Here is a 24,065-nt window from a genome sequence, read left to right as displayed (position 1 = left end):
TTTACAAGAAACCCCAACAGCAAATGTCATACTCAATGGAGAAAAGCTGAGAGCTTTTCCACTGAAAATGTGGAACAAGACAAGGATGCCCACTTACGCCACTGTTATTCAACGTACTATTGGCAGTCCTAGCCACAGCAATCAGACAAACAAAAGAAATAAAAGGCATCCAAATAGGAAGAGAAAAGGCAAAACCATCACTGCATGTAGATGACATGATAGTATATATAGAAAACCCTAAGGACTCAACCCAAAAACTACTTGAGCTGATCAAGGAATTCAGCAATGTAGCAGGATATAAGATCAACATGCAGAAATCAGTCGCACTTATGTATACTAGCAATGAAATATTAGAAAAGGAAGCAAAAATACAATAGCTTTTAAACTTGCACCCCAAAACATAAAATACCTGGGAATACACCTAACCAAGAAGGTAAAAGACTTATTACGCCAAGAACTATAAAACATTAATCAAGGAAATTAAAAAAGATGTAAAGAAATGGAAAGATAGTGCATGTTCCTGGGTTGGAAAAATGCATATTGTAAAAATGGCCATACTACCCAAAGCAAACTACAGATTCAGTGCAATCCCTATCAAATTAGCCATGACATTTTTCACAGAACTAGAACTAACAATCCAAACATTTATGTGGAACCACAAAAGACCCAGGATTGCCAAAGTAATTCTGAGGAATAAAAAACCAAGCAGGGGAATAACTCTCCCAGACTTCAGGCAATACTACAAAGCCACAGTCAACAAGACAGTGTAGTACTGGTACCAAAACAGACATAAAGACCAATGGAACAGAATAGAGAGCCCAGAAATAAACACAGAAACCTATGGTCAATTAATCTTTGACAAAGGAGGTAAGAACATAAAGTGGGAAAAAGACAGTCTTTTCAGCAAGCATTGCTGGAAAGCCTGGACAGCTGCATGCAAATCCAAATCAATGAAACTAGAACACACCCTCACACCATGCACAAATATAAACTTGAAATGGCTGAACGACTTAAATATAAGACAAGACACCATCAAACTCCAGGAAGAGAACATAGGCAAAACATTCTCTGACATCAACCTTACAAATGTTTTCTCAGGTCAGTCTCCCAAAGCAACAGAAATAAAAGCAAAAATAAGTCATTGGGACCTAACCAAACTGACAAGCTTTTGCACAGCAAAGGAAACCCAAAAGAAAACAAAAAGGCACCTTCCATAATGGGAGAATACAGATTCAAATGATTCAACTGACAATGGCTTCATCTCTAAAATATACAAACAACTTATACAACTCAACAGCAAAAAAGCCAACAACCCAATGGTTAAATGGGCAAGACCTGAATAAATATTTCTCCAAGGAAGAGATACAGATAGCCAACAAGCATATGAAAAGTGCTCAACATCACTGATTATTAGAGATATGCACATCAAAACTACCATGAGATACCTCTTCACAGCAGTCAGAATGGCCATCATTAATAAGTCCACAAATAACAAATGCTGGAGGGGGTGTGGAGAAAAGGGAACCCTTCTGCACTCTTGGTGGGAGTGTAAGCTGGTACAACCACTATGGAGAACGGTATGGAGGTACCTTAGAAATCTATACATAGAACTTCCATATGACCTAGCAATCCCACTCTTGGGTATATATCCAGACAAAACGTCCCTTGAAAAAGACACATGCACCTGCATGTTCATTGCAGCACTATTCACAATAATCAAGACATGGAAACCACCGAAATGTCCATCAACAGATGATTGGTTTAGGAAGATGTGGTGTATATACACAATGGAATACTTCTCAGCCATAAAAGGAACCAAATAATGCCATTGGCAGCAACATAGATGGAACTAGAGGTTCTCATTCTGAGTGAAATAATTCAGAAAGAAAAAGACAAATGCCATATGATATCAGTTATAGCTGGAATTTAATATATGGCACAAATGAACCTTTCCACAGAAAAGAAAATCATAGACTCGGAGAATAGACTTGCAGGTGCCAAGGGGGAGAGGGAGGGAGTGTGATGCATTGGGAACTTGGTGTTAAGAGTTGCAGAATATTGCCTTTAGAATGGATAGGCAATGAGATCATGCTGTATAGCACTGGGAATTATGCCTAGTCGCTTATGATGGAGCATGATTATGTGAGAAAAAAGAATCTATACATGTATGTGTAACTAGGCCACTGTGATGTACAGTAGAATATTGACATAACATGGTACGCCAGCTATAATGAAAGAAATAAAAATCATTATGTATAAAAAAGAGAGTAGATATCCAGTAACAGTTATCTATTTGTTCCTTTTTCATTGTATCACACCTAGCTCAAACTGTCATTCAGAGAAGACAAATAATTATCCTTAGTGTCTTGTGATGCAGTTTTTAAATTTGTTTCGAGCTTCTGTACTTAACATAAGATATTCTAAATAAAAAATTTTATTTGTACGTTTAAGGAAAAACAGAATAAAACTCACAGTTTTATAAATCAATCTTAAGTTACCAACGGGAAATCATGGCAGTGGAAAGATTAATTTGAAAAATGGTATTAACCTATACACACTATTATTTATAAATTAGATTATCAGCAAATTCTACTGTATAGCACAGGGAGGTCTACTCAGTGTTCTATAATAACCTATATGGGAAAAAATAATTGATGCATGTGTATGCATATCTGCTTCACTTTCCTCTAAACCTGAAATTAATACAACATTTCAAATGAATTATACCCCCCAATTTTCCTTTTGTATAGTTGTTTGCCACTCCAAAATCCTAGTGACCGTCAACATAAGTATTTGTTACTTTGTTTTAGGTAGTTGAAAACCTGGAATTAAGATGATTAATTTGGCTTCTTGTGCTGACTTTGTTTTTGATAAGCAAACCATTTCAATTATTCAAAATAAAGAAAGGAAAAAAGGACAAGTTAAGAAATCTTTGGGACAGGAGTTCCTGTTTTGGATCAGTGGAAATGAATCCAGCAAATGTCTATGAGGACACAGGCTTGATCTCTGGCCCTGGTCAGTGGGTTAAGGATCTTGCATTGCTGTGACCTGTGATGTAGGTCACAAATGCTGCTCAGATGTGGCATTTCTGTGGCTGTGGTGTAGGGCAGCATCTGCAGCTCTGATTTGCCTCCTAGCTTAGAACTTCCATATGCTTCAGGTGAAGCCATAAAAAGGAAAAAAGGAGAGATGTCTGGGACAATATGCTAATAGTTACTTTATAGGGATCCCAGAAGGAAAAGAGAAAGAAAGGTCCTGAGAAAATATTCGAAGAGATACTAGCCAAAAATTTCCCCAACCTGGGGAAAGAAATAGTCACCCAAATCTAAGAAGAGAAGAATGTTCATTCAGTATTAGCCAAAAGAGGAATACCCAGAGAAAAATTATAATCATGTGACAAAAATTAAATAAAAAGAGAATATTAAAAATAACAAGGGAAAAGCAACAAATAGCATGCAAGGAAACTCCCATAAGGCTATTAGCTGATTTTTCAGCAGAAAATCTGCCAGGCCAGAAGGGAGTGTTACAATATACTTAAAGTGATTAAAGAGAATTAAATACAACCACGAATACTCTACTCAGCAAGGCTCTCATTCAGATTTGATGGAGAAATGAAAGCTTTACAGACAAGCAAAAGCTAAAATAAATCAGCACCACCAAACTAGGTTTAAAACAAATGCTAAAGGAAATTATCTAGGTGGAAAAGAAAAGGTAATAGCTAGAGAGAATAAAATTATGAAATGAATACTTTCACTGATAAATCCAAGCAGACAATAAAGTGGGAAATCATCCAAACACAAAGCTAGTAGGGAGATTAAAAGCCAAAAGTAGTAAAATCATCTGTATCCACAAGAAGCAGTTAAGAAATACACAAAACAACCAGATGTTAAATGCAATAACAAAAACAGTACTCATGAGAGGAGGAGAGTATAAATGCAGATATTTTAAAAAGCATTTGAAATTAAGAAAACAGAGATCTAAAGTAATAATATATACAAGTACATGTATATGTATATGACTACTATATAAAAACCTCCTGGTAACCAAAAATCAAAAATCTATAATAAATATACACACACAAAAAAAGAAAAAAAATCTAAACATAACACTAAAGATAGTCATCAAATCACAGGAGAAGAGAACAGATGAAGAGGGGAGAATGCCTACAAAACAAATTGACAATAATTAACAAAATGACAATAGGAACATACATATCATTAATTACCTGAAATGTGAATGAATTAAATGCTCCAGCCAAAAAGAAAAGACTGGCTGAATGGATGCAAAAACAATAATCATATATATGCTGCCTACAAGAGACTAGCTTCAGATCTACAGATAAATATAGATCAAAAGTTAGGAGATAGAAAAAAAATATTCCACATAAATAGAAATCAAAAGAAAGCTGGAGTAGCAATACTTATATCAGACAATACAGACTTTAAAATCAAGACTACTAAACGAGGCAAAGAAAGGCCCTACATAATGATCAAGGTAAAAATCCCAGGAGAATTTTTAGATAGAGAGGAGAACCTCAATGTAAATGCAAATATTAACATATAAAATGAGAAATCTACCACAACCCAGTAATAGTAGAGAACATTAGCACTCCACTCTCATCAAAGGACAGACCACCCAGACAGAAAATCAATAAGGAAATCACCTTAAATAACACATTCAATCAGATGTACTTAACTAATATTTACAGAACATTCCATCCCAAAGGCGAAGAATACACATTATTTTCAAGTGACCATGGGACATTCTTCACGATAGATTACATGATAGGCCATAAAACAAACTTCAGATCAATGAAAATGAAATCTGGTACTTTGAAAAGATAAACAAAATTGATAAAACTTTAGCCAAACTTATCAAGAAAAAAGGGAGAGTGCCCAAATCAATAAAATCAGAGATGAAAAAGAAGTCATAAACTGAGACCACAAAAATAATCATAAGAAACTACCATGAGCAATTACCTGTTAATAAAGTCGACAGCCTAGAAGAAATGGAAAAATTCTTAGAAAGGTACAATCTCCCAAGACTGAACCAGGAAGAGATAGAAAATATGAACAGATCAGTTTTCCAGTACTGAAATTAAATCAGTACTTTAAAAATTCCAACTAAACAAAACTATAGGATGGAATTCTCCTGTGAGTCAGGATTTAAGGGTCCAGCATTGTCATTGCAGTGGCTTGGATGTTACTGTGATGCGGGTTTGATCCCTGGTCTGGAAACATCCACATGCCATGGGCTTGGTCTAAAGAAAAATTCTAGTAACAGATGGTTTCACAGGTGAATTATATCAGACATTTAGAGAAGAGTTAATAGAGTTATCCTTCTGAAAATATTCCAAAAAATTGCAGAGAAACATATACTTCCAAATTAATTCAATGAGGCCACTTTTACCCTGATAAGAAAACAAAAAACAAAGATATCACACAAATTACAGGCCAGTATCACTGTCAAACATAAATGCAAAAATCCTCAACAAAATACTAGCAAACCAAATATAACACTACATTAAAAGGATCATACACCATGATCAAGTGGAAGTGATTCCAGAGGTGCAAGAATTTTTCAATATCTAAAAAATCAATGTATTACACATTAACAAATGGAAGAATAAAACCATACGGTCATCTCAATAGAAGCAGTAAAAGTTTTGTACAATATTCAAAACCCATTTATAATAAAAACTCCAGAAAGTGGGCATCAGTGTTATTTATCTACTTCAATATAATAAAGATGATATATGACAAACACACAGCAAACATCACACTCAAGGGTGAAAAGCTGAAATCATTCCTTCTGAAATTAACAACAAGACAAGGATGCTCACTCTCACCAGTTTTTATTTTATTTTATTTTATTTTATTTTATTTTATTTTATTTTATTTTATTTTATTTTATTTTATTTCATTTTATTTCATTTTATTTATTTATTTTTGGTTGGATAGCTCCTTTATTAAGAAAGATCAAAACGAAGACCACAGGAGAACACTTTCCAGTACACAGAGGCCCAGGTGTCATTATCCCCCATCTGGGGGCTGCTGGTGAGGAAGGGGTTTACCCCATTTTGGGCCCTCGGACTTCCATAGATAAGATAGGGCTATAATGTTCCCTTCCCTTCCCTCCCATTCCTGAGTCCCAATTTCCTTCACCCAAGGAACACTTTCCAACCACTAATTCTCTCCACTCTCCATGTTCCCTGTGCCTTGAGTTCCAGATCCCACTCTCACCATTTTATTGAACAGAGTTTTGTAAATACTAGTCACAACAATCAGAAAAAAAAGATAAAATCATCAATTTTGGAAGGAAGTAGTAAAACAGTCATTGTTTGCATATGACATGATTATATACTTTCAAAATCCTAAAAATTCTACCAAAAAACTACTAGATATAATCAATGAATTTGGTAAAGTTGCAGGAAACAAAATTAATATACAGATATCTCTTACATTCCTATACACTAAAAATGAAAAATCAGAAAGAGAAATTAGGAAAACAAACCTATTTACCATAGCATCAAAGAGAACAAAATACATAGGAATAAACCTACCTAAACAGGCCAAAGAAATAAACTCTGAAAATTATAAGACACTGATGAAGGAAATCAAAGATGACACACAAAAAATGGAAAGACATATCTTATTCTTGGATTGGAAGAATCAATATTTTCAAAATGACTGTACTACCCAGGGTAATCTGTAAATTCAGTGAAATCCCTATTAAATTACCAATGATATTTTTCACAAAACTAGAAGAAAAAACTCAAAATTTGTATGCAAAAACAAAAGACCCAAATTGCTAAAGCAGTCTAGAGAAAGAAGATTGGAGCTAGAGGAATCAGGCTCCCTAACCTCAGAATATACTGAAAAGCTACATCATCAAAAAAGTATGGTACTGTCACAGAAACAGAAATACACATCAGCCGGAGCAGCATAAAAAACCAAGAAATAAACCCACACACATTATGAATTAATTTACAAAAAAGGAAGCAAGAATATATGACAGAGAAAAGATAATCTATTTAATAAATGATACTGGGAAAACTGGACAGCTACATGTAAAATAATGAAATTATAATATCCTGTAGAACCATACACAAAAATAAACTCCAAATGGAATAAATATCTAAATACTATACCAGATAAAAGAAAACTCATAAGGAAAAAAGGGCAGAACACTCTCTGACATAAACTGCAGCAGTATCTTTTTTGATCCATGTCCTGGAGTAATAAAAATAAAAAATATAACCTAACTAAACTTAAAATAGTTTAGGCACAGGAGAAAAAAATAAACAAAATGAAAAGACAACCTACAGAATGGAGAAAAATATTTGTAGTTGAAGTGACTGACAGGGGATGAATCTCCAAAATATACAAACATCTCCTGCAGATCAATATCACAAAAAGAAAGAAGGGAATCAAAAAAAAATTGGCAGAAGATTTAAATAAGCATTTCTCCAAAGAAAACATACAGATGGACAAAAAGCACATGAAACCATGCTCAACATCACTAATTACTGGAGAAATGCAAATCAAAACTACAATGAGGTTAACAACTCACACCAGCCATAATGTCAATCATCAGAAAGTCTACAAACAATAAATGCTGTTGAGAGAGTGGAGAAAAGGACACCCTCCTACACTGTTAGTGGGGATGGAAGCTGGTACAACCACTCTAAAAAACAGTAAGAACATCCTCAGAAAAGTAAAAATACAATTACCATATGATTCAGCAATCAGACTCCTGGGCATAAATCAGGACAAAAATTGATTTTTTTAATGTGTTTTATTACTCAAGGAAATTATTACATTTAGAGTTGTACAATGATCATCACAAACCAATTTTATAAGATTTCCATCCCACAACATCAGAGCATCCCCCCACACCCCAAACTGTCTCCTCCAGAGACCATAAGTTTTTCAATGTCTGTGAGTCAGCATCTGTTCTGCAAAGAAATTCAGTCTGTCCTTTTGTCAGATTCCACATGTCAGTGAAAGCATTTGATGTGGGTGTCTCATTGTATGGCTGACTTCACTTAGCATGATAATTTCTAGGTCCATCCATGTTGCTAAAAATGCTGGCATTTCGTGCCTTTTAATGGCCGAGTCATATTCCATTGTGTATATGTACCACCTCTTCTTGAGCCACTCCTCTGTCGATGGACATTTAGGTTGTTTCCATGTCTTGGCCATTGCAAATAGTGCTGCAGTGAACATCGGAGTACATGTGTCTTTGCAAGTCGTGGTTTTCTCTGGATAGATGCCCAGGAGTGGGATGGCTGGGTCAAATGGGAGTTCTATTTTTAGTTTTCTGAGGCATCTCCATACTGTTTTCCACAGTGGTTGCACCAATTGACATTCCCACCGACAGTGCACTAGGGTTCCTTTTTCTCCACACCCTCTCCAGCACTTCTTGTTTGTAGACTTTTGGATGATGGCCATTCTGGCTGGTGTAAAGTGGTACCTCATGGTGGTTTTGATTTGCATTTCTCTAACAATGACTGATGTTGAACATCTTTTCATGTGATTTTGGCCATCTGTATGTCTTCTTTGGAGAATTGTCTGTTTAGATCTTCTGCCCATTTTTTGATGGGGTTGTTTCTTGTTTTTTGGTATGGAGCTACGGAAGGTGTTTATCAATTTTGGAGATTAATCCCTTGTCCATTGATTCATTTGCAAATATTTTCTCCCGTTCTGTGGGTTGTCTTTTTGTTTTGTTTAGGGTTTCCTTTGCTGTGCGGAAACTTTTCAGTTTGATTAGGTCCCATTTGGTTATTTTTGTCTTTATTGTCGATACTCTAAGAGATGGATCTGAGAAGATGTTGCTGTCATTTTAGTCAGAGAGTGTTTGGCCTATGTTTTCCTCTAAGAGTTTTATAGTGTCTGGTCTTACACCTAGGTCTTTAATCCATTTTGAGTTTATTTTTGTGTATGGTGTTAGGGAGTGTTCTAATTTCATTCTTTTCCATGTGGCTGTCCAGTTTCCCCAGCACCACTTATTGAACAAGCTGTCCTTTCTCCATTGTATACTTTTGCCTCCTCTGTCATAGATGAGTTGGCTGTAGGTGCGTGGGTTGAAATCTGGGCTTTCTATCCTGTTCCACTGATCTATAGTTCTGTCTTTGTGCCAGTACCATACGGTTTTGATGATTGTTGCTTTGTAGAGTAGTCTGAAGTCTGGAAGCCTGATGCCTCCAGCTCCATTTTTCTTTCTCAGGATGTCTTTGGCTGCTCCGGGTCTTTTGCGCTTCCAAAGAAACTTGAAAAGATTTTGTTCGAGTTCTGTGAAAAATGTCCGTGGTAATTTGATAGGGATTGCACTGAATCTGTAGATTGCCTTAGGTAGTATAGTCATTTTGATAATATTAACTCTTCCAATCCAAGAGCATGGTATGTCTTTCCATCTATTTGTGTCATCTTTGATGTCTTTCATCAGTATCTTATAGTTTTCAGAGTACAGGTCTTTTGTCTCTTTAGGTAGGTTTCCTCCTAGGTATTTTATTCTTTTGGATGTGATGGTAAACAGCATAGATGGGACTGGCAGGACCACACCATGATGGAGGCAGACTTCCCATGGCCGGGTAGGGCTTGCCACAGTGCTTCTGATCAATGGAGCTCGTCCAGGGGGTGGAGGTTCTGGGCAACTGCTCCATGGGATTACAGCACCTCCCAAGGGCGGGTGGTGCTAGCTGGGCCACTGGGAGGCAATGGAGCACTTCCCCAGGACAGATGGGACTGGCAGGACTGCACCTTGATGGAAGCAGTTTTCCCATGGCTGGGCAGAGCTTGCCCTGGTGTTTCTGGGCCACAGAGCTCTTTAGGGGTTGGGTGTTGCTGGGTGCTGCTCCACAGGAGTGTGGCCCCTTCAGAGGCTGGCAGGCCAGGCCTGGGTAAGCCCCAGAGGTGGTTGGCTTCTTGCGAGTGGTGAGGTCAGCCTTCCAGGATGGCAGGAAGCCTCAGGTCTGGCACACATGGGGATTAGGGGGAGGGGAGATGCACTGGGAATCACTGCTCTCTGCTAGCTGGTGGCAAGTGCACTTGCTGGGGTGCAAGGAGTATTCTCTGGCAGCCCACCCCTTCTCCTCTCCTCTCCCCAACACTGGCACCTTGTCTCTCCTGTGGGTCGAGATCTTCTCCCAGGTTCCCTCTGTTGTGGCTTTCCACTCTGCAGCCCTTAGCATATTGCTCCTTCCACCCATGATGCACTGCTTCCTAGTCCCTTAGGCTGTCTCCACACTGCCAAACCCAGCCCACTCCCGGGGACTAACCTCCAGAACCTAGGTCTTGGTGCACACCCCCAACCCAAGCATCTCAGTTTTTGGTGACTGTGCCAGTAGTTCAGATGATCTGTTTGGCTCTCACTTTGCTTTTCAGATCTCAGACCTACTGCTGCCCTCTTCTCAGCATCTGGAGATCCCTCTGACTTGGTTGATCTTTCTGTTGATTAGGTGACTTTCCAGGGTGTGGGTTCCCTTTCTCCTTCACAGTTCCCTTTCGGGAGTGCCAGTTGGGGTCCTGATTCCCCTTCTCTTTCTCTCCTCTTTTCTCTTGTTTTACCCAGTAATGTCACGAGATTCTTGCTATTATTGGAGGTTTAAGTTCTTCTGCCAGCATTTAGTTGCTGTTCTGTGTGAGTCGTTTAACACGTATATGTGTTTTTTGTTGTTGTTGTGTTTGTGGGAGAGGGCAAGCCTTCCCCCCTACTCTTCCACCATCTTGCTTCCCTCTCTAACAGTTTTCTGGTAGAGTCTTTAGGATTCTCTTGATAGAGTATAATGTCATCTGCAAATAATGACAGTTTGACTTCTTCCTTTCCGATTTGGATTCATTTTTTTTTTATTTTATTTTCCCACTGTACAGCAAGGGGGTCAGGTTATCCTTACATGTATACATTACAATTACAGTTTTTCCCCCACCCTTTCTTCTGTTGCAACATGAGTATCTAGACATAGTTCTCAATGCTATTCAGCGGGATCTCCTTGTAAATCTATTCTAGGTTGTGTCTGATAAGCCCAAGCTCCCGATCCCTCCCACTCCCTCCCCCTCCCATCAGGCAACCACAAGTCTCTTCTCCAAGTCCATGGTTTTCTCTTCTGAGGAGATGTTCATTTGTGCTGGATATTAGATTCCAGTTATAAGTGATATCATATGGTATTTGTCTTTGTCTTTCTGGCTCATTTCACTCAGGATGAGAGTCTCTAGTTCCATCCATGTTGCTGCAAATGGCATGATGTCATCCTTTGTTATGGCTGTGTAGTATTCCATTGTGTATATATACCACATCTTCCAAATCCAATCATCTGTCGATGGACATTTGGATTGTTTCCATGTCCTGGCTATTGTGAATAGTGCTGCAATGAACATGCGGGTGCATGTGTCTCTTTTAAGTAGAGCTTTGTCTGGATAGATGCCCAAGAGTGGGATTGCAGGGTCATATGGAAGTTCTATGTATAGTTTTCTAAGGTATCTCCAAACTGTTCTCCATAGTGGCTGTACCAGTTGACATTCCCACCAGCAGTGCAGGAGGCTTCCCTTTTCTCCACAGCCCCTCCAGCACTTGTTATTTGTGGATTTATTAAGGATGGCCATTCTGACTGGTGTGAGGTGGTATCTCATGGAAGTTCTGATGTGCATTTCTCTTATACTCAGCAATGTTGAGCGTTTTTTCATGTGTTTGCTGGCCATCTGTATATCTTCCTTGGAGAAATGTCTATTCAGGTCTTTTGCCCATTTTTCCATTGATTGATTGGTTTTTTTGCTGTTGAGTTGTATAAGTTGCTTATATATTCTAGAGATTAAGCCCTTGTCAGCTGCATCATTTGAAACTCTTTTCTCCCATTCTGTAAGTTGTCTTTTTGTTTTCTTTTGGGTTTCCTTTGCTGTGCAAAAGCTTTTCAGTTTGATGAGGTCCCATGGGTTTATTTTTGCTCTAATTTCTATTGCTTTGGGAGACTGACCTGAGAAAATATTCATGATGTTGATGTCAGAGAGTGTTTTGCCTATGTTTTCTTCTAGGAGTTGGATGGTGTCCTGTCGTATATTTAAGTCTTTCAGCCATTTTGAGTTTATTTTTGTGCATGGTGGAGGGTGTGCTCTAGTTTCTTTGCTTTGCATGCAGCTGTCCAGTTTTCCCAGCAATGCTTGCTGAATAGACTTTCCTTTTCCCATTTTATGTTCTTGCCTCCCTTGTCAAAGATTAATTGACCATAGGTGTCAGGGTTAATTTCCGGATTCTCTATTCTGTTCCATTGGTCTGTCTGTCTGTTTTGATACCAGTACCACACTGTTTTGATGACTGTGGCTTTGTATTATTTCTTGAAGTCTGGGAGAGTTATGCCTCCTGCTTGGTTTTTGTTTCTCAGGATTGCTTTGGAGATTCTGGGTCTTTTGTGGTTCCATATAAATGTTTGGATTGTTTGTTCTAGTTCTGTGAACAATGTCATGGGTAATTTGATAGGGATTGCATTGAATCTGTAGATTGCTTTGGGTAGGATGGCCATTTTCACAATATTGGTTTTTCCAATCCAGGAACATGGAAGATGTTTCCATTTCTTTACATCTTCTTTGATTTCTTTGATTAAGGTTTTATAGTTCTCGGCATATAGGTCCTTTACCTCTTTGGTCAGGTGTATTCCGAGGTATTTGATTTTGTGTGGTACAATTTTAAAAGGTATCGTATTTTTGTATTCCTTTTCTAATGTTTCATTGCTGGTATACAGAAATGCAACTGACTTCTGAATGTTAATCTTATATCCTGCCAATTTGCTGAATTTATTAATCAGTTCAAGGAGTTTTGGGATTGAGTCCTTAGGGTTTTCTAGGTATAGAATCATGTCATCTGCATACAGTGACAGTTTGATCTCTTCTCTTCCTATATGGATGCCTTTGATTTCTTTTGTTTGTTGAATTGCTATGGCTAAGACTTCCAAAACGATGTTGAAGAGCAGTGGTGAGAGTGGGCATCCCTGTCTTGTTCCAGATTTGAGTGAGAAGGCTTTCAGTTTTTCCCCATTGAGGATTATATTTGCTGTGGGTTTATCATAAATGGCTTTGACTATATTCAGGAATGTTCCCTCTATACCCACTTTGGCGAGGGTCTTGATCATGAATGGATGTTGAACTTTGTCAAATGCTTTTTCTGCGTCTATTGAGATGATCATATGATTTTTGACTTTATTTTTTTTGTTAATGTGGTGTATGATGCTGATTGATTTGCGTATGTTGAACCATCCTTGTGAACCTGGGATGACCCCAACCTGGTCATGGTGTATAATTTTTTTGATATGTTGTTGGATTCGGTTGGCTAAGATTTTGTTGAGAATTTTTGCATCTATATTCATCAATGATATTGGCCGATAGTTTTCTTTTTTGGTGGTATCTCTGCCTGGTTTTGGAATGAGGTTGATGTTGGCATCATAGATGTCTTTGGGAGTATTCCTTCTTCTTCAACCTTTTGAAAGAGTTTCAGGAGGATGGGCACCAATTCCTCTTTATATGTTTGATAAAATTCACCTGTGAAGCCATCTGGTCCTGGGCTTTTATTTGTAGGGAGTGATTTTATGACCTCTTCAATTTCATTTCTAGTGATGGGTCTGTTCAGTTGGTCTGTTTCTGCTTGATTCAGTTTTGGCAGGCTGTAAGATTCGAGAAAATTGTCCATTTCTTCCAGATTGTCAAACTTGTTGCCATATAGTTGTTCATAGTATTCTCTTATGGTTTTTTGTATTTCTGCTGTATCCGTTGTGATTTCTCCTTTTTCATTTATAATTTTGGTGATTTGGGTTCTTTCTCTCCTCTTTTTAGTGAGTCTGGCCACGGGTTTATCAATTTTGTTCACCTTTTCAAAGAACCAGCTCTTGGTTTTATTAATTTTCTCTATTGTTTTTTGAGTCTCTATTTTATTGATTTCTTCTTTGATCTTTATAATTTCCTTCCTTCTGCTGACTTTAGGACTTCTTTGTTCTTCTTTTTCTAATTCATTTAGGTGGAGGGTTAAGTTGTCCATTTGGGATCTTTCTTCTTTTTTGAGAAAGGCCTGTATTGCTATAAATTTCCCTCTGAGCACTGCTTTCGCAGCATCCCATAGATTTTGAGAGGTTGTGTCTTCATTATCATTTGCTTCAAGGTAGTTTTTAATTTCCTTCTTGATTTCCTCATTGACCCATTGGTTTTTTAGTAGCATGTTGTTGAGTCTCCATGGAGTAGGTTTTTTCTCTTTGCTTTTCCCATGGTTGATGTCTAATTTCATGGCATTGTGGTCAGAGAAGATACTTGAGATAATTTCTATGCTCCTAAATTTATTGAGGTTCGCTTTAGGTCCCAATATGTGGTCGATTCTTGAGAATGTTCCATGAGCATTTGAGAAGAATGTGTATTCTGATTTTTTGGATGTAGTGTCCTGAAGATGTCAATTAAGTCTAACTTTTCTATTGTTTCCTTTAGGATCTCTGTTGCTTTATTGGTTTTCTGTCTAGAGGATCTGTCCATTGATGTGAGGGGAGTATTAAGGTCTCCTACTATGATTGTATTCTCATCAATATCTCCCTTTATGTCTGTTAATATTTGTTGTATGTATCTGGGTGCTCCTATGTTTGGGGCATATATGTTGATGATAGTAACATCCTCTCCTTGGATGGATCCCTTAATCATTAAGTAGTGTCCTTCTTTGTCTTTCTTTATGTCTTTTGTTTTAAAGTCTATTTTGTCTGATATGAGCGTTGCGACTCCTGCTTTTCTGTCATGTCTATTGGCCTGAAATACTTTTCCCCAGCCTTTCACTTTCAATCTATATGTATCTTTTGTCCTAAGGTGAGTTTCTTGTAGGCAGCATATTGAAGGTTTTTGCCTTTTTATCCACTCAGCCATTCTGTGTCTTTTGATTGGGGCATTCAGTCCATTGACATTTAAGGTGAGAATTGATAGATGATTATTTATTGCCATTTGAACCTCGTGTTCCAGTTGATTCTATGGTTCTCCATTCTTCCTTTCTTTTTTTTTTTTTTTTTTTTTTGGTTGGATGGTCTCCTGTTATTATCTGCTTGAGTGTATTTCTTTTTTCATTTTTTCAAATGCAATATTTGGTTTTGGCTTGTGGTTGCCCTGTTTTTTAAGTATGCTAACCCCTTCCCATAATTGTGTGTTTTAGCCTGATGGTCCTGTAAGTTCAAACACTTCATTATTATATTAAAATTAAGAAGAGAGACATACATACAAACAAAAAGGGTTATTTACCTCCTAACATCCCTTGCCCACATTTTATGGTTTTGATGACTCTTTTATTTTTTTCTTTTTAATTTTATTTTGTTTGAAGCATGTTCATGATTAAATCTGTATGCTGGCTTATTTGAGTGACTGCTCTCTGATTGTGGTTTCCTCAGTCCTAGTTCTTCGTCTTCTTCTTCTTTTTTTTTTTTTTCTTTTCTTTTTTCTTCCCTTTCCTTCCTTTCTTTTTGGTTTAGAGAAGCCCTTTCAATATTTCCTTGAACCTGGGTTTTGTGTTGCTGTATTCTTTAAGTTTTTGTTTGTTGGGAAAAATTTTTATTTCCCCTTCTATTTTAAATGATATTCTTGCTGGATAGAGTATTCTAGGTTGCATAGTTTTTCCTTTTAGCACTTTAAATATCTCTTGCCATTCCCTCCTGGCCTGTAGTGTTTCTGTAGAGAAATCAACTGATATTCTTATGGGGGTTCCCTTGTAGGTAACATTCTGTTTTTCTCTTGCTGCCTTTAGGATCCTCTCTTTATCACTAACTTTTGCCATTTTTATTATGATGTGTCTTGGTGTGGGTCTGTTTGGGTTCAGTTTGTTTGGGGCCCTCTGTGCTTCTTGTATCTTGAATCCAGTATCCTTTAGATTTGGGAAGTTTCCAGCGATAATTTCTTCAGATATATTTTCCATTTCCTTATCTTTTTCTACTCCTTCTGGAATTCCTATTATGCGTAGACTGGCCTGCTTTATATTATCCCATAGGTCTCTTATATTGCTTTCCAGTTTTTTGATTCGGTTTTCTGTCTGTTGACCAGATTGAGTGATTTCCATTATTCTATCTTCCATATCACTGATTCGTTCTTCTGCATTATTCATTCTGGTTTTTACTGCCCCTAGTTCAGTTTGCATCTCTGCAAATGAATGTTCTAGTTTTTCTTGGCTCCTCCTTATATTTTCTAGCTCCTTTCTGAGGGTATCTGCATTACTGTTCATATCTTCTCTTAATTCCTTCAGTATTTTCAGTATTTCTCTTTTGAATTCCAGGTCTGTCTGACTGCAGAGATCTGTTTCATTGTTGACTGTTTTAGGTGAGTTCTCCTGTTGGTTTGACTGGGGGTGGTTTCTCAGCTTCTTCATCTTGCTTGTTGTCTTCTTTCTCCTGAGGGAGTTGTACTCTCCGTTATCGGGTAGTGTTTGCCTTGTCACTGCCGTGGAATATTTCCTGAGGGCTGGCGTTTTTGGTCAATCTTTTTTGAGGCAGTGTGGCTTTTCTGGAGTGTTGATGGGACTAACAGTGTTTCTTTGAAGCAAAGGAGGACTTCCTGAGGGCAGACAGGACTGGGAGGTCCACCCCATGATGGTAGCAGATTTCACTTGGTTCTCAGCACCCCCTGGGGTCTTGGGCGGGTAGCAGGGCCCTTGGAGACTCAAGAGGCTCCTCCCCAGGGCAGCCCAACTCAGAAAAACCGTCTGAGATCTTTTCCCAACTCGGCCAGGCTTGTTGCAGCTTTTCTGGGCTGCAGGGGGTCCTGCCTGGAGCTGGCAGTCCTATGCAGCTGGTCCACTAGGTCTTAGCACCCCCTGGGGGTCTTGGGCGGGTAGCAAGGCCCTTGGAGACCCAAGAGGCACCTCCCCGGGGCAGCCCGTCTCAGAAAAACCGTCGGAGAATTAGGCCGATCTATTCACGGCCTGGCTAGGCTTGTTCTAGCTTTTCTGGGCTGCAGGCCTTTTCTAGGGGGCTGGTGGTGTTTGGTGCTGCTCTGTGGAAGTGTAGCCCCTCCAAAGGGCAAGCAGGCCTGTGCAGGGAGAGCCCCTGCGGTGGTAGGCTTCAGGCAATTGTTGAGGCCAGCCCTCCTGGATGGCAGGCAGCCCCAGGTTCGTCGAGAGCGTAGGGGGTGGCGGGGGTGGGGGGAGGGAATGCACTGGGAAGCACAGCTTTCTGCTAGCTAGCGGGCCTGTAAGCTTGCTGTGGCGTGGGGGGTATTCTATGGGGACCCACCCCTTCTTCTCTCCCCTCCCTGGCACGGGCTCAGACCAGGCTCTTCTCTCAGGTTCCCTCTGAGGCGGCTTTCCACTTCCCCGCCCCTAGAGTATTGCTCCCTTCCTCTGCGACAGCTTTGTTTTCTAGTCTCCCAGGCAGTCTCTGCCCGTCAAATGGTTTAGAGACCTCCCAAGCAGTTTCCGCTCTTCCCCGCCCCGCTAGCCCGGGGACTAATCTCTGGAGCCGAGGTCTCAGTGCCCAGCCCCCCCCCACCAGGCGTCCCCCAGCCCTTTCTCAGGGATTAACCTTCAGAGGCGAGGTCTCGGTGCCCAGCCCCCACCCAGGCGTCCCCCGGCCCCCTCTCGGGGACCAACCTTCAGAGGCAAGGTCTCGGTGCCCAGCCCCCACCCAGGCGTCCCCTGGCCCTTTCCCGGGACTAACCTCTGGAGCCGAGGATTCGGTGCCCAGCCCCCACCCAGGCGTCTCAATTTTTGGTGACTGTGCCCGTAGTTCAGATGGTCCGTTGGGTTCTTGATCGGTTTTTCCGTACTCCGACTTACTGCTACACTCTTCTCTGCATCTGGGGATTCCTCCGGTTCATTTGATCTTTCGCCCGGTAGGTGACTTTCCAGGGTGCGGGATCCCTTTCTCCTCCGCAGTTCCCTTTCAGGAGTGCCCGTCCCGCTGGGATTCACCTTCTCTCACTCTCCTCTTTTCTCCCTTTCTGCCCAATAATGTCATGAACTTCTTGCCATTATTGGAGTTTAGGTTCCTCTGCCAGCATTTAGTTGCTGTTCTATGCGAGTCATTTCTTCTGTAGATGTGCTTTTTTTGTTGTGTTTGTGGGAGAGGGTGAGTGTGTCCCCCTACTCCTCCGCCATCTTGTCCTCTCTCTATGCTTGGATTCATTTTATCTCTTTTACTTCTCTGATTGCTGTGGCTAGGACTTCCAAAACTATGTTGAGCAGTAGTGGTGAGAGCAGACATCCTTGTCTTGCTCCTGATCTCAGCGGGAATTCTTTCAGCTTTTCACCATTGAGAATGTTTGCTGTGGGTTTGTCACATATGGCCTTTATCATGTTGAGCTAGGTTCCGGTTATGCCCACTTTCTGAAGGTTTTTTTTTTTTTTATCAGAAATGGGTGTTGGATTTTGTCAAAGGCTTTTTCCACGTCTATTGAGAGGATCATAGGGTTTTTAGTCTTCAGTTTGTTAATGTGGTGTATCACACTGAAGTATGTGTGGATATTGAAGAACCTTTGCCTCCCTGGGATAAATCCCACTTGATCATAATGTGCAATCCTTTTGATGTATTGTTGGATGCGGTTTGCTAGTATGTTGTTGAGGATTTTTGCATCAATGTTCGTCAGTGAAATTGCCTGTATTTTCTTTTTTTGTGGTATCTTTGTCTGGTTTTGGTGTGAGGGTGATGGTGGCCTCACAGAATGAGTTTGGGAGTATCCCTTCCTCTGCAGTTTTTTTGAAAAAGATTCAGAAGGAGAGGTGTTGGCTCTTCTCTAAATGTTTGATAGAATTTGCCTGTGAAGCCATCTGGTCCTGGACTTTTGTTTGTTGGAAGATTTTAAATCACAGTTTCAATCTCAGTTCTTGTGATTGGTCCATTTATCTTTTCTATTTCATCTTGGTTTAGTCTTGGAAGATTGTACTTTTCTAAGAATGTGTCCATTTCTTCTAGGTTTTCCGTTTTATTGGCGTATAGTTGCATATAGTAGTCTCTCATGAGACTTTGTGTTTCTGTGATGTCCGTTGTTACTTCTCCTTTTTCATTTCTAATTTTATTGATTTGAGTCCTCTTTCTTTTTGTCTTGATAAGTCTGGCTAAGGTCTTATCAGTTTTGTTGCTCTTTTCAAAGAACCAGCTTTTCGTTTCACGGATCTTTTCTATGGTTTTCTTTGTTTCTATTTCATTGATTTCTGCTCTGATCTTTATGATTTCCTTCCTTCTACTAACTTTAGGTCTTGTCTGTTCTTCTCTCTCAAGCTGCTTTAGATGTAAAGTTAGCTTGTTTATTTGAGCTTTTTCTTGTTTCCTGAGGTGGGCTTGTATTGCTCTAAACTTTCCTCTTAGAATGGCTTTTGCTGCATCCCATAGCTTTTGGAGTGTCATATCTTTGTTGTCATTTACTGCTGGGTATTTTTTAATTTCCTCTTTGATATCTTCAGTGATCCATTGGTTGCTTAGTAGCATGTTGTTCAGTCTCCACGTGTTTGTGGTTTTTTCAGTTTTTTTCTGGTTATTGATTTCCAATCGTATAGCACTGTGGTTGGAAAAGATGCTTGATAAGATTTCAATTTTCCTAAAGTTACCGGGGTTGGATTTGTATCCTAGGATGTGATCAATCTTAGAGAATATTCCATGTGCACTTGAGAAGAATGTGTATTCTGTTGCTTTTGGATGGAATGTCCTATAAATATCTATTAAGTCCATCTGGTTTAATGCATCATTCAGGGCCTGTGTTTCCTTATTGATTTTGTGTCTGGTTGATCTGTCCATTGCTGTAAGTGGGGTGTTCAAGTCCCCCACTATGATTGTGTTAGTGTTGATCTGTCCTTTTAAGTTTGTTAGCAGCTGCCTTATATATTGTGGTGAAGCTATGTTGGGTGCGTAGAGATGTAAAATTGTTATATCTTCTTCTTGGATTGGTCCTTTGGTCATTAGGTAGTGATTTTCTTTGTCCCTTAAAATATTCTTCATTTTAAAGTCTATTTTGTCTGATATGAGTATTGCTACTCCATCTTTCTTTTGATCCCTGTTTGTGTGAAATATTTTCTTCCATCCTCTCACATTTAATTTGTATGTGTCCCTAGAAGTGAAGTGGGTCTCTTAAAGACAGCATATATATGGGTCTTGTTTTTGTATCCATTCAGCCAGTCTATGTCTTTTGGTTGGGGTGTTTAGTCCATTCACATTTAAGGTAATTATTGATATGTATGTCCTTATTACCAGTTTATTAATTGCTTTGGATTTGCTTTTGTTGCACTTTTTCTCCCTTCTTCTCATGTTCTCTCCTGGATTGATGACTATATTTAGTGCTGTATTTGAGTTGATTTTTCTCTTTTTGTATATCAATTTAAAATTTTTGGTTTGCAGTTATTCTCAAGATTTGATATGAGTCTATATGTATATGAAATTGTTTTAAGTTGTTTTTCTCTTAATTGAAAGTTCATCTCCAGTGTCCTGCATTTATACCCACCTCTTCTCAGGATTTCTGATTTTGGTGGCATAATATTGCATGGATGATTTTGTATATTTACTGTACATATACCTTTCCTGGTGAACCTTGTCATTTGTGGAATTTTTGTTTCCCGTTGCTGTCTTTTCCTTTCGGCCTAGAGAAGTTCCTTTAGTATTTGTTGTAAGGCTGCTTTAGTGTTGCTGAATTCTCTCAGCTTTTGCTGACCTGTAAGCTTTTGATTTCTCCTTAAAATCTGAATGAGAGCCTTGGTGGGTAGAGTAATCTTGTTTAGAGGTTTTTTCCTTTCATCATGTTAAGTGTATGATGCCACTCCCTTCTGGCCTGCAGAGTTTCTGCTGAAAAATCTGCCAACAACCTTATCGGGGTTCCCTTGTATGTGATTTGTTTCTTTTCCATAGCTGCTTTCAAGATTTTCTCTTTGTCTTTAATTTTGGTCAGTTTAATTAATATGTGTCTTGGGGTATTCCTCCTTGGGTTTATTTTACATGGTACTCGTTGTGCTTCCTGGATTTGAGCGAGTGGTTCCTTTCCCATGTGAGGGAAATTTTTGGCTATTCTCTCTTGGAATATTTTTTCTGTCCCCTTCTCTCTCTCTTCTCCTTCTGGCACCCCCATAATACGGATGTTGGTGCGTTTAATGTCCGAGAGTTCTCTGAGACTCTCTTCATTTGTTTTCAATCTTTATTCTCTTTTCTGTTCCACATCCGTAATTTCTTCTAATCTGTCCTCCACCTCGCTTATTCGTTCTTCTGCCTCCTGTATTCTGCTGTTAGCTGCTTCTAGTGAATTTTTTATTTCAGTTATTGTATTTTGCATTTCTTCTTGTTTAAGTTTTATATCTTGTATCTCTTTGCTCAGTGTTTCCTGTAAGTTATCCATCTTTGCCTCCAGTTTATTTCCAATGTCTTGCATCATCTTCAGCACCAACAGTCTAATGTCTTTTTCCTGGAGGCTGAGAATCTCCTGATTACTTAGCTGATTTTCTGTGGTTTTTTCTTTCCCCCTCATCTGAGTTATAGTTCTCTGTCTCTTCATTTTTATAGGTTTTTGGTGTAGTGACCTTTTTACAGGTAATAGAGTTGCAGCCTCTCTTATTTCTGGTGTCTGCCCCCCTTCTGGCTGAAGTCGGTATGGGAACTTGATGTAGGCTTGCTGATGGGAGGGGCTGATATCTTCCCCCTGGTAGGTGGAGCTGATTCTAATCCCTCTGGTGGGTGGGGCTTAGTCTCTGGATGGGATTAGAAGGGCCCTGTGCCTGAGGGTTCTTTAGGCAGACTGTTTACTAAGGGGCAGGGTTGTGATCCCAACTGGATTGTTGTTTGGCCTGGGGCTTCTCAGGGCTGACTGACAGGTGGGGCCAGATTATCTCAAAATGGCCACCTCCAGAGAAAGGCATGCTGCTGAATGTTCCCAAGATCTTTGCTTCCAATGTCCTTCCCTCACAACAAGCCACATTCACCCCTGTTTTCCCAGGAAGTCCTCCAAGTACTGCAGTCAGGTTTGACCCAGATTCCTATGGATGCTTTGCTTTGCCTTGGGACCCAGTGCACATGAAAGTCTGTGTTTGCCTTTTAAGAATAGGGTCTCCATTTCCCCCAGTCCCGTGGAGCTCCTGTGCACAAGCCCCACTGGCCTTCAATCCCAGATGCTCCAGGGGCTCTTTCTCCCAGTGCCAGATCCCCACACGTGGAATTTGATATGAGGCTCTTAACTCTCACTCCTGTAGGTGAGTCTCTGTGAGCCAGTTACTTTCCAGTCTCTGGGGCTTCCCACCAGGGAGGTATGGGGTTGTTTTCATCATGTAAATGCCCCTCCTACCTCTTGATGTGACCTCCCCTTTGTCTTATGGAGTAGGGTATCTTTTTTAAGGTTTCCAGTCCATTTGGTTGAAGATTGCTCAGCCTTTAGTTGTGAATTTTGTTGTTTTTAGGAGAGAAGTTGAGCTCCAGTCCTTCTATTCTGCCATCTTAATCCCATCTCTTTCAAAAATAAGGTCTTTATGAATGGAAATTAACTACTCCTACAGCAAGAAGGATTTAAGCCATACTTAAGGAATAGCTTCCTGGTAGCTCAAGATTGTCCATCATCACATTGGATTGGTGGGGAGGGAAGAAGAAGACAGTGACCGATTTTATAACCAGAATTCATTCTTCTCTGACTGGCTCACCTCTAGTATAATCCTTTCTCCCAGTAAGAGAAAGGTCTACTTTTTAATAATTCCTTCCACACCGACGATCCCAGCTTTCTTTGGTTTCTAGAAAGCCTAACATTGTGTCATACCAAGCTTGTGTTTTCAATCATAATTTCCCCCTTTCCTTCTTTCCTTCATCTTTCCTTCCCTATCTCCCTTCCTTTCTTTGTAAAAATTCTTTATTCCTTGACATCAACTACTGCAGTCAACCATGTGGGAAGCCAATCACCTCTCCTTTTCCTCAGCCTCTCCTTTCTGTCCTGTCCCAAAACTCCTTCCCTCTCCCTTCTTTTCATTATCTATGTCATTATCTTAAGAAGATGAATTAAATTTTTGTGGTAGTATCATATTTGAAGTTTCATTGAATCTACCCAGAGGATAGGCAAACATCACTCTTAGGCTTCTAGCTCCCAACAGCCTTCGTGTGCTTCAGCAAGGCTGAAATTCTCATTGAATACAAAGGGAGGAACTTTGGGAACTTGAATGTGAAAGGGACTAAAAAGTGTCCATTGCCATTAATGGTAATGACCACCACCATTAATGATCTTTAATGGACATTCACCATCCTGTGTCTTTTATGGAATAGAAAGGGGACAAACATAAGTAATAACAATACATTTTGATTACTTAGTATATGCCAGGTAATTCATGTGGTTAGGATATTTGTTGGCCCTCCATTTTACAGAGGAAGAAATGAGGGTACTGAGAGATGAAGCAACCTCTCCAAGAGTACACGGTTTGAGGTACAATGCTGGAATTGATACCCAGAACTGCCTGATTTGCCAACCAAAACAGGCAATAATCAATTCTAAACTGGCATTACAAATGGATGGTCTGATGTCTATTTGCAAGTAATTTTTTTGTGACTTTGGTCAAGTCACTTTCCCTCCTTTATCTTCCTCATCTGTATAATAGGGATTGGATTAGGAAAGGGGGAAGCAAAGGTGCTGGGCCACATTATATCAAAGATCATGTGTAGTACTGACAGTCTCAATGTGTTATGAATATGTTCCCCATGGTCAGCTTCTTTAGGATGCTTGGTGTTGAAAGAGATGGGTAATAAGAAAGGTCATCTGTCAGGAAGACAGATTTTTTTTTTCTTTCCAGACAACCAGACTGAGAACACGATGTCAATCAGACCAGAAACTGGATGCAGGGCTCTAAGCCATGTGTCAGGTGGGAAACTGCACAATTAGGGACATAGATGATGGAGCAGCAACCTGTGTACATTTTCTCTCTCAAAATGTCTTGTTTTAGGTATTGTTTCCAAAACTTATCTAATCTTTGGAATCATTTGGGGTGAAGTTCTTTCAATTACAGATTGCCAAGCATCTTCCTTGAATATTCTGAGACAATAGATTTGGAGTAGAATTGATTTCCCCAACTCTGGATGGCCCCTCATATGTGGCAAAGATCATTTTCCAAAGGATCCTCATCTGAGACTAATATCCATTAAA

The sequence above is a fragment of the Sus scrofa genome, chromosome X (assembly GCF_000003025.6).
Source record: "Sus scrofa isolate TJ Tabasco breed Duroc chromosome X, Sscrofa11.1, whole genome shotgun sequence".
NCBI classification, from domain to species: domain Eukaryota; kingdom Metazoa; phylum Chordata; class Mammalia; order Artiodactyla; family Suidae; genus Sus; species Sus scrofa.
The sequence above is the reverse complement of the archived record's forward strand: the minus strand, read 5'-3'. Positions refer to the sequence as shown.